We start from the raw sequence: 12,457 nt of genomic DNA, 5'->3' as shown, positions 1-12,457 counted from the left end.
GGACTTACAGATTCACACATGCTGGGACTTACAGATTCACACATGCTGGTACTGATTCACACATGCTGGGACTTACAGATTCACACATGCTGGGACTTACAGATTCAAACATGCTGAGACTTACAGATTCAAACATGCTGGGACTTACAAATTCAAACATGCTGAGACTTACAGATTCACACATGCTGGGACTTACAGATTCACACATGCTGGGACTTACAGATTCACACATGCTGGGACTTACAGATTCACACATGCTGGGACTTACAGATTCACACATGCTGGGACTGATTCACACATGCTGGGACTTACAGATTCACACATGCTGGGACTTACAAATTCAAACATGCTGAGACTTACAGATTCACACATGCTGGGACTTACAGATTCACACATGCTGGGACTTACAGATTCACACATGCTGGGACTTACAAATTCAAACATGCTGAGACTTACAGATTCACACATGCTGGGACTTACAGATTCCCACATGCTGGGACTGATTCACACATGCTGGGACTTACAGATTCACACATGTTGGGACTGATTCAAACATGCTGGGACTTACAGATTCACACATGCTGGGACTTACAGATTCACACATGCTGGGACTTACAGATTCACACATGCTGAGACTTACAGATTCACACATGCTGGGACTTACAGATTCCCACATGCTGGGACTGATTCACACATGCTGGGACTTACAGATTCACACATGTTGGGACTGATTCAAACATGCTGGGACTTACAGATTCACACATGCTGGGCCTGATTCACACATGCTGGGACTTACAGATTCACACATGCTGGGACTGATTCACACATGCTGGGACTTACAGATTCACACATGCTGGGACTGATTCACACATGCTGGGACTTATAGATTCACACATGCTGGGACTTACAGATTCCCACATGCTGGGACTGATTCACACATGCTGGGACTTACAGATTCACACATGCTGGGACTTACAGATTCACACATGCTGGGACTTACAGATTCACACATGCTGGGACTTACAGATTCACACATGCTGGGACTTACAGATTCACACATGCTGGCACTGATTCACACATGCTGGGACTTACAGATTCACACATGCTGGGACTTACAGATTCACACATGCTGGGACAGATTCAAACATGCTGGGACTTACAGATTCACACATGCTGGGACTTACAGATTCACACATGCTGGGACTGATTCAAACATGCTGGGACTTACCGATTCACACATGCTGGTACTTACCGATTCACACATGCTGGGACTGATTCACACATGCTGGGACTGATTCAAACATGCTGGGACTGATTCAAACATGCTGGGACTTACATATTCACACATGCTGTGACTTACAGATTCACACATGCTGGGACTTACAGATTCACACATGCTGGGACTTACTGATTCACACATGCTGGGACTTACTGATTCACACATGCTGGGACTTACAGATTCACACATGCTGGGACTTACAGATTCACACATGCTGGGACTTACAGATTCACACATGCTGGGACTTACAGATTCACACATGCTGGCACTGATTCACACATGCTGGGACTTACAGATTCACACATGCTGGGACTTACAGATTCACACATGCTGGGACTTACTGATTCACACATGCTGGGACTGATTCACACATGCTGGGACTGATTCAAACATGCTGGGACTGATTCAAACATGCTGGGACTTACAGATTCACACATGCTGGGACTTACAGATTCACACATGCTGGGACTTACAGATTCACACATGCTGGTACTGATTCACACATGCTGGGACTTACAGATTCACACATGCTGGGACTTACAGATTCAAACATGCTGAGACTTACAGATTCAAACATGCTGGGACTTACAAATTCAAACATGCTGAGACTTACAGATTCACACATGCTGGGACTTACAGATTCACACATGCTGGGACTTACAGATTCACACATGCTGGGACTTACAGATTCACACATGCTGGGACTTACAGATTCACACATGCTGGGACTGATTCACACATGCTGGGACTTACAGATTCACACATGCTGGGACTTACAAATTCAAACATGCTGAGACTTACAGATTCACACATGCTGGGACTTACAGATTCACACATGCTGGGACTTACAGATTCACACATGCTGGGACTTACAAATTCAAACATGCTGAGACTTACAGATTCACACATGCTGGGACTTACAGATTCCCACATGCTGGGACTGATTCACACATGCTGGGACTTACAGATTCACACATGTTGTGACTGATTCAAACATGCTGGGACTTACAGATTCACACATGCTGGGACTTACAGATTCACACATGCTGGGACTTACAGATTCACACATGCTGAGACTTACAGATTCACACATGCTGGGACTTACAGATTCCCACATGCTGGGACTGATTCACACATGCTGGGACTTACAGATTCACACATGTTGGGACTGATTCAAACATGCTGGGACTTACAGATTCACACATGCTGGGCCTGATTCATACATGCTGGGACTTACAGATTCACACATGCTGGGACTGATTCACACATGCTGGGACTTACAGATTCACACATGTTGGGACTTACAGATTCAAACATGCTGAGACTTACAGATTCACACATGCTGGGACTTACAGATTCCCACATGCTGGGACTGATTCACACATGCTGGGACTTACAGATTCACACATGTTGGGACTGATTCAAACATGTTGAGACTTACAGATTCACACATGCTGGGACAGATTCACACATGCTGGGACTTACAGATTCACACATGCTGGGACTGATTCACACATGCTGGGACTGATTCACACATGCTGGGACTTACAGATTCACACATGCTGGGACTGATTCACACATGCTGGGACTTATAGATTCACACATGCTGAGACTTACAGATTCACACATGCTGGGACTTACAGATTCACACATGCTGGGACTTACAGATTCACATATGCTGGGACTTACAGATTCACACATGCTGGGACTTACAGATTCACACATGCTGGGACTGATTCACACATGCTGGGACTTACAGATTCACACATGCTGGGACTTACAAATTCAAACATGCTGAGACTTACAGATTCACACATGCTGGGACTTACAGATTCACACATGCTGGGACTTACAGATTCACACATGCTGGGACTTACAAATTCAAACATGCTGAGACTTACAGATTCACACATGCTGGGACTTACAGATTCCCACATGCTGGGACTGATTCACACATGCTGGGACTTACAGATTCACACATGTTGGGACTGATTCAAACATGCTGGGACTTACAGATTCACACATGCTGGGACTTACAGATTCACACATGCTGGGACTTACAGATTCAAACATGCTGAGACTTACAGATTCACACATGCTGAGACTTACAGATTCCCACATGCTGGGACTGATTCACACATGCTGGGACTTACAGATTCACACATGTTGGGACTGATTCAAACATGCTGGGACTTACAGATTCACACATGCTGGGCCTGATTCACACATGCTGGGACTTACAGATTCACACATGCTGGGACTGATTCACACATGCTGGGACTGATTCACACATGCTGGGACTTACAGATTCACACATGCTGGGACTTACAGATTCACACATGCTGGGACTTACAGATTCACACATGCTGGGACTTACAAATTCAAACATGCTGAGACTTACAGATTCACACATGCTGGGACTTACAGATTCACACATGCTGGGACTGATTCAAACATGCTGGGACTTACAGATTCACACATGCTGGGACTGATTCACACATGCTGGTACTTACAGATTCACACATGCTGGGACTTACAGATTCACACATGCTGGGACTTACAGATTCACACATGCTGGGACTGATTCACACATGCTGGGACTGATTCACACATGCTGGGACTTACAGATTCACACATGTTGGGACTGATTCAAACATGCTGGGACTTACAGATTCACACATGCTGGGCCTGATTCACACATGCTGGGACTTACAGATTCACACATGCTGGGACTGATTCACACATGCTGGGTCTTACAGATTCACACATGCTGGGACTGATTCACACATGCTGGGACTTACAGATTCACACATGCTGGGACTTACAAATTCAAACATGCTGAGACTTACAGATTCACACATGCTGGGACTTACAGATTCACACATGCTGGGACTTACAGATTCACACATGCTGGGACTGATTCACACATGCTGGGACTTACAGATTCACACATGCTGGGACTGATTCACACATGCTGGGACTTACAGATTCACACATGCTGGGACTTACAGATTCACACATGCTGGGACTTACAGATTCACACATGCTGGGACTTACAGATTCACACATGCTGGGACTTACAAATTCAAACATGCTGAGACTTACAGATTCACACATGCTGGGACTTACAGATTCACACATGCTGGGACTGATTTACACATGCTGGGACTAATTCACACATGCTGGGACTGATTCACACATGCTGGGACTTACAGATTCACACATGCTGGGACTTACAGATTCAAACATGCTGAGACTTACAGATTCACACATGCTGGGACTTACAGATTCCCACATGCTGGGACTGATTCACACATGCTGGGACTTACAGATTCACACATGTTGGGACTGATTCAAACATGTTGAGACTTACAGATTCACACATGCTGGGACTGATTCACACATGCTGGGACTTACAGATTCACACATGCTGGGACTGATTCACACATGCTGGGACTTACAGATTCACACATGCTGGGACTGATTCACACATGCTGGGACTTATAGATTCACACATGCTGAGACTTACAGATTCACACATGCTGGGACTTACAGATTCACACATGCTGGGACTTACAGATTCACGCATGCTGGGACTGATTCACACATGCTGGGACTTACAGATTCACGCATGCTGGGACTGATTCACACATGCTGGGACTTACAGATTCACACATGCTGGGACTTACAAATTCAAACATGCTGAGACTTACAGATTCACACATGCTGGGACTTACAGATTCACACATGCTGGGACTTACAGATTCACACATGCTGGGACTTACAAATTCAAACATGCTGAGACTTACAGATTCACACATGCTGGGACTTACAGATTCCCACATGCTGGGACTGATTCACACATGCTGGGACTTACAGATTCACACATGTTGGGACTGATTCAAACATGCTGGGACTTACAGATTCACACATGCTGGGACTTACAGATTCACACATGCTGGGACTTACAGATTCAAACATGCTGAGACTTACAGATTCACACACGCTGGGACTTACAGATTCACACATGCTGGGACTGATTCGCACATGCTGGGACTTACAGATTCACACATGTTGGGACTGATTCAAACATGCTGGGACTTACAGATTCACACATGCTGGGCCTGATTCACACATGCTGGGACTTACAGATTCACACATGCTGGGACTGATTCACACATGCTGGGACTGATTCACACATGCTGGGACTTACAGATTCACACATGCTGGGACTTACAGATTCACACATGCTGGGACTTACAGATTCACACATGCTGGGACTTACAAATTCAAACATGCTGAGACTTACAGATTCACACATGCTGGGACTTACAGATTCACACATGCTGGGACTGATTCAAACATGCTGGGACTTACAGATTCACACATGCTGGGACTGATTCACACATGCTGGTACTTACAGATTCACACATGCTGGTACTTACAGATTCACACATGCTGGGACTTACAGATTCACACATGCTGGGACTTACAGATTCACACATGCTGGGACTTACAGATTCACACGTGCTGGGACTTACAGATTCACACATGCTGGGACTTACAAATTCAAACATGCTGAGACTTACAGATTCACACATGCTGGGACTTACAGATTCACACATGCTGGGACTTACAGATTCACACATGCTGGGACTTACAAATTCAAACATGCTGAGACTTACAGATTCACACATGCTGGGACTTACAGATTCCCACATGCTGGGACTGATTCACACATGCTGGGACTTACAGATTCACACATGTTGGGACTGATTCAAACATGCTGGGACTTACAGATTCACACATGCTGGGACTTACAGATTCACACATGCTGGGACTTACAGATTCAAACATGCTGAGACTTACAGATTCACACATGCTGGGACTTACAGATTCCCACATGCTGGGACTGATTCACACATGCTGGGACTTACAGATTCACACATGTTGGGACTGATTCAAACATGCTGGGACTTACAGATTCACACATGCTGGGCCTGATTCACACATGCTGGGACTTACAGATTCACACATGCTGGGACTGATTCACACATGCTGGGACTGATTCACACATGCTGGGACTTACAGATTCACACATGCTGGGACTGATTCACACATGCTGGGACTTACAAATTCAAACATGCTGAGCCTTACAGATTCACACATGCTGGGACTTACAGATTCACACATGCTGGGACTTACAGATTCACACATGCTGGGACTGATTCACATATGCTGGGACTTACAGATTCACACATGCTGGGACTGATTCACACATGCTGGGACTTACAGATTCACACATGCTGGGACTTACAGATTCACACATGCTGGGACTTACAGATTCACACATGCTGGGACTTACAGATTCACACATGCTGGGACTTACAAATTCAAACATGCTGAGACTTACAGATTCACACATGCTGGGACTTACAGATTCACACATGCTGGGACTGATTCAAACATGCTGGGACTTACAGATTCACACATGCTGGGACTGATTCACACATGCTGGTACTTACAGATTCACACATGCTAGGACTTACAGATTCACACATGCTGGGACTTACAGATTCACACATGCTGGGACTTACAGATTCACACATGCTAGGACTTACAGATTCACACGTGCTGGGACTTACAGATTCACACATGCTGGGACTTACAGATTCACACATGCTGGGACAGATTCACACATGCTGGGACTGATTCAAACTTCACAATAACATTGTACATAAGCACATTCATTTGTTTCATTATCTTATTCAAGATAGCCAAATGGTACATATGTTAAACATAATGGGACCTAGTGCACATCATTTTATTTTTCGGATTGGGTTCAAAATGGCTAACTAGCGGCTATTATATTTCAAATAATGCAGTTCTGGTGTATTGGCGTATAGTTGGCATTGGTGTACAGATGCCATTGGTGTACAGTTGCCATTGGTGTACAGTTGCTAATGGTGTATAGTTCCATTGGTGTACAGTTGCTATTTGTGTACAGTTGCCAATCGTGTACAGTTGCCATTGGTGTACAGTTGCTAATGATGTATAGTTGCCAATGGTGTACAGTTGCTAATGATGTATAGTTGCCAATGGTGTACAGTTGCTAATGATGTATAGTTGCCAATGGTGTACAGTTGCTATTTGTGTACAGTTGCCATTGGTGTACAGTTGCCAATCGTGTACAGTTGCCATTGGTGTACAGTTGCCTTTTTTTGGAAAGAGACTTGAAAAAATTTGGAATTAATATCATACTTATAGACCATATTACACCATTTTTTTAATAAAAGTATAAGTGTATAAAAGGGCTGGTGAAAATCGTCGATAGCGAGTGAAACATTTGAGAACTGCGACAAACAAAAGTGTGTTTTAGTAGCACGTAGAGGGTGATATACCGGTTGACGAGCGCGTAATTTCTACCTGCTTGCACTGCAGTGAGATTAGGCCTGGATGCAACTGTATATAGCATGGTTGATGGCTCTAAAACATAGGATTAAATTGCAGTGTAGTTTTGATTATTATTATTAATATTATTAGGTCTACGAAAATACAAATACAGTGTGTATCAATTCATTTTTTTTACCGAACAGTATCCAGTTATTTAATGGTGGGATCAAGGGAATCACAGTTCCTTGATCATGATTTCTTCTCCTGTGCGTTCATATAATAAGTGTGTTATTGACGCCTGCGTTTATAGGTCGTATGGCGCATGTTCAATGCTCTGATAAGATAACCATCAATAAATCTATATGGCGATAATAAAACATGAAGTGTTTCTTCAGCTAGGGTCAAAGATATAAATCAAAGCGCCAGTAAGTGAATTATTTATTACTGTCACAAAATTCATTGTACTGTTTTAATTTTGTGCGAGATGTGGTCAACACAGCATTGACTCGGGTAAGACTAATGCATATATTAGATAACGTTATTTTAATTGGATGAAGTTATCGATAGTATATGATAGAGGGACTGTGATCGAATCTCCCTATTCGTACAGCATCTTGGAGTGTTACAAGTTGATCGTTGTTTCTGTGTTCTTGTGAAGTTTTGGTCTGAAACTCCGCAAATAAAAACAACGTAAGAGACATATTGACATCAGCATGTTCATCTTTTGCACACGTAATATAATTCCACCCCTCCCCACGCCTAGATGACTCAATCTGACCACCGTGGCGGTGATAGCCGAACTAAAAATAGAAAATTACGTTACCAACAGGTCATTATGTGTACAGAGCGAACGATTTACTTCACGAACTATTATTAGTAAATATATTTGTATTATTAGTAAATATTTTCACCTCAATTACTGCAACTACATTTTGTATTATCTTAATTCAAGAAAACAAACGACTTACACCGCGACTGCATCACATCTTTCTGTTTCCCTGCTTTGTATTCAATGTAGCCATAGTCACTCTATCATAGAGGGACTGTGAGTCACGGGGCGCTACGCTGATAATATGCAACACTTTCATGTCATCGTGTCAAGCTGGTTTTAATGAATTGTACGCAAAGCAAGTATGTACACAGACAAGACATGATGGCATACGTACGCACACCAATTTATGTTTGGATTTCTTATAAAACCATAGTGCATGTAGTTATTTGTGCTTGACATATTGATCCTATATTGATATCACAGTGTCCGTTGGTTCACTATTTTGAATTGATAGAACACACTGTTAAAGAGGAGTGATTTTTTTTTCACTTTTTAAAACAGACAATGCACTATCTACAATGTGATATGCCATAATATCACCATAGCAACTATTTGTACAAGCGTTATAACCATGGTAACCATTCACAAAATACGCTAGGAATACTTTACTGAGTAGGGTTTAGTTCAGTTAAAAGTTAGACAAAGTGAACCGAAATCAAAGCAATACATTCGTGCTAAACAAGTATTTTTTGCGTAAGTAAAACCCATATGTTGACTATAATCATGTATTATAAAAAATGATAATTTAATATGCCGGAGAGGTTGACCAATTATTATGCAACAGTCTGAATATTGTGCTGCAAATCTTGTAAAACTATCTCAAGGAGAGGGACCTTTGCCGATAGTCACCGTAGTTTGTTGCCTACTCCTATTAAGTATATTCCGGATACGACAGAATCCGCGATAATAAAATTGTGCACGTGATTCTGTACGGATATTGATATGGTTTTGTGTCCGGGTGCCTTATCTGCGTTTGTACTAATAGGTCTAAAATTAACGTCTACTTCGGCCCGAGTGTTTAGTTGACTGATGCTGCAAATAAACAAAATATTATTAATTTTGTTATAAGTTTATAAAAATACAATTTCTCATAAAATCGTATACAGTTTCGTTTATTTTTTTTAAAAAAAAAACGGCCTTTACTATTTATATACTCCCATAATATTTTATTGAAAAAACACCAAAAAATAAACAATACACTGTATGCAAATCTAAATTTGCCATAACAAATCTGCATAAGATGTCAGGTATGATTGTAAAATTAAAACGCGTTCGCATCCCGTTATTGATTACATCCTATATTATGATCGTTTCTGTAGTAACCATTCTGGATAAAGTTGCTATTGTATGTTTGCAATTTTCAATATGAGTGTGTGGTAAATTAACGCGAACGTGCTCAAGATCTAGATATGTAATTATTGATTTGAATGATTAATATTCTGTCTAATCCCACTCAATGCCCCCTCCCCCGCCCCCGATGTGACAAATAAATCAAAATATGCTTTAAGTACGTTAGACTCTGTGAACTTCGTTGCCTCTGACCTATTTCGTCAACATCAAATGCCTTTGTCAGTCTCACCAATGCTCTCAGTGGTCATACGTTGCATATACGCTACTTAGTGTATACCTGGTACATGTTATGTTTTAGGGGATATCAGAAACGGACAAGACTTTTTGCTCTACCCTCCCGGGGGATATCGGGAACGGACTAGATTTTTTGCTTTACCCTCCATCTTACCCTGTAATGTAATACTTGGGATAGTGTGTGTCCCCTTAGCCTGTTTTTTTTAATATTGTTAATAATTCATAATATTTGTTATTTTGTAATGTCTTAAGTATAAACACACTTTTGGGTAAATTGGAAGGGTTTTCCCAACTCCCGAAAGTGTATAAAGTAGAATATTACAATATAAAATTGTGTCTCGAATATTGCGTCTGTTTTATTCCTCAGCTCCTGAGAGCAAGGTTATTTGTAGATATGTTGGCGATCGCCGCTGTGTCTGCGGAAGTACTATGGGAGATTGCATGATGGGAGTGAAAAGTCTTTTGATCAGTAAAATAAGTTTAGAAAAGTGAAAACTAAAGTGACTGTGAAATAAAGGTTGGTTTTAAATATTAAATATCATGACATTTGGATGTAATAATGAAAGGAAATTGAACTGGTATGAAAGGGCAGTACATGTAGCCGGAACGCAAGGTCAGAATCTGGGGTCACAATACGTCACAATACATTCATCAAGGCGGTTGCAAAGTGTCAACAACTATGGATGAGGTAAAAGACTTCGTTTGCAGTTTGCGTGAATGGCCGGGGAGAAAAAATCATGCAAATTCTGTGCTTCAGTAACAGTATTTGCTTCTTCTTTTTTTTGTGCAATGGAAATTAATACAGGAAATGCTGCCAATATAGTACACAAAACAACCCTGGGACGTTTATCTTGAGAAATTGAGAAGACGAAAATCCCCTGGGACAGTCGTTGTGAAACAATAGACATGACACCGGGGTATCAAGTTTATTTTGATTATTTGAAGATGGAAACTGCTGCTTTATGGTAAAGCAAAGTTCAATGTCATTGGCACAGTAATGACGTTTTTAGAGGGGTGACTCGCTAGAAGTATTCGCCGAGACTCCAGACTTCTCATTTGGGTTCTGTCACCAAACTGTACGTTTTGACGACTCCTATGCACTTCTGGGACTTGTAATAATTTTCTGGAAACTGCATAGCAAATCACATATTTTCCTTATTAATTGTTCATAGTTTTTATTTTCAGTTTTTATTGTTCATAATTATTTACAGTAATAACATATTTTTCCGATTGTGTGCATGACAGCTTTGCCCACACACAATAAGACAGGATGATAAGTACGGATATGTGTGAGTATGTTTCATGGATTAATAGGCCACTCCTTTGCTTCAATTCCAACTACATCTCTGGAAATATCACTTGCTGTTTATCATCCATATTTTGATATCTCACAATATTCTAACTACTATTTCGCAGAATTTGACCAGCTTTGCTTTTACCAGTCATTTAAGTCAACTCCCATATTGTCTTTCACAGTGAAGGTTAATGCAGATATATTGTAAATTACACAGAGGTAACATTACAATACATTTTCCTTCACATTCCCCTGTATTACATAACAATCTTTGAATTGAGGCAGTTATGGTTCTACAACCATCACCAGTTCTCTTGTGTTTAGTTGAAATTATAGCCGCGCATGACTCAGCTCTTAATGATGTGGTGGACAATGCCGAATAGGTCCATGCATACACCCACTGCGGTTACTAGCAACGACGATTGTTTACTAAAGCAATTTTAACAAATAGACTGTCGTATTCATTTACATTGAGTCACAATGTGGCGTGATTGCCGAGTATTAATTGACACAGTATCGCCTGTCATTTTACGCCCTCATCGTTCAGAATTCATTGGTCGATGTGTCATTCATTCATTTGTTATTGCGCAATAAACGTGCCATGAAAGTGTTCTTATCTCATGTCTGAAAAGATTTTGGTGCGTACTATTTGACCTCTGACAAGGTCATGGTGCATCGTATATGTTCCGGTCATACACCTATCTTATCCCGAGTGTGTTGTAATAATAATTGCCATTCTAATGTATCCATACGACGTAACGACCATAGTGACATCTGTGTTCACACAACAAATATTCGCTGACACCAGACGTTAGTGTGGCCACAGTCAGGGGGATTGTGGTATGGCGCACCCCCGGTATTTTCTGTATCATTAGGTCTGTGCATTGATTGAAAAAAGATCGTTTGGGTCAACAAGCATTGAATCAATTAGCATTAACGTTGGCAATTATACTTATCTAATTTGTATTTTGACGCTGGTGTAATTTTTTTTTGTTTTGGTGCGCATAATAATAATAATAATAATAATAATGCTTTTATTGAAATCATATCCTGTTCAGGATCTGGATTTTTAAAA

The sequence above is a fragment of the Saccoglossus kowalevskii genome, chromosome 2, assembly GCF_978046115.1.
Source record: "Saccoglossus kowalevskii chromosome 2, keSacKowa6.1, whole genome shotgun sequence".
NCBI classification, from domain to species: domain Eukaryota; kingdom Metazoa; phylum Hemichordata; class Enteropneusta; family Harrimaniidae; genus Saccoglossus; species Saccoglossus kowalevskii.
This window is presented reverse-complemented; position numbering follows the sequence as displayed.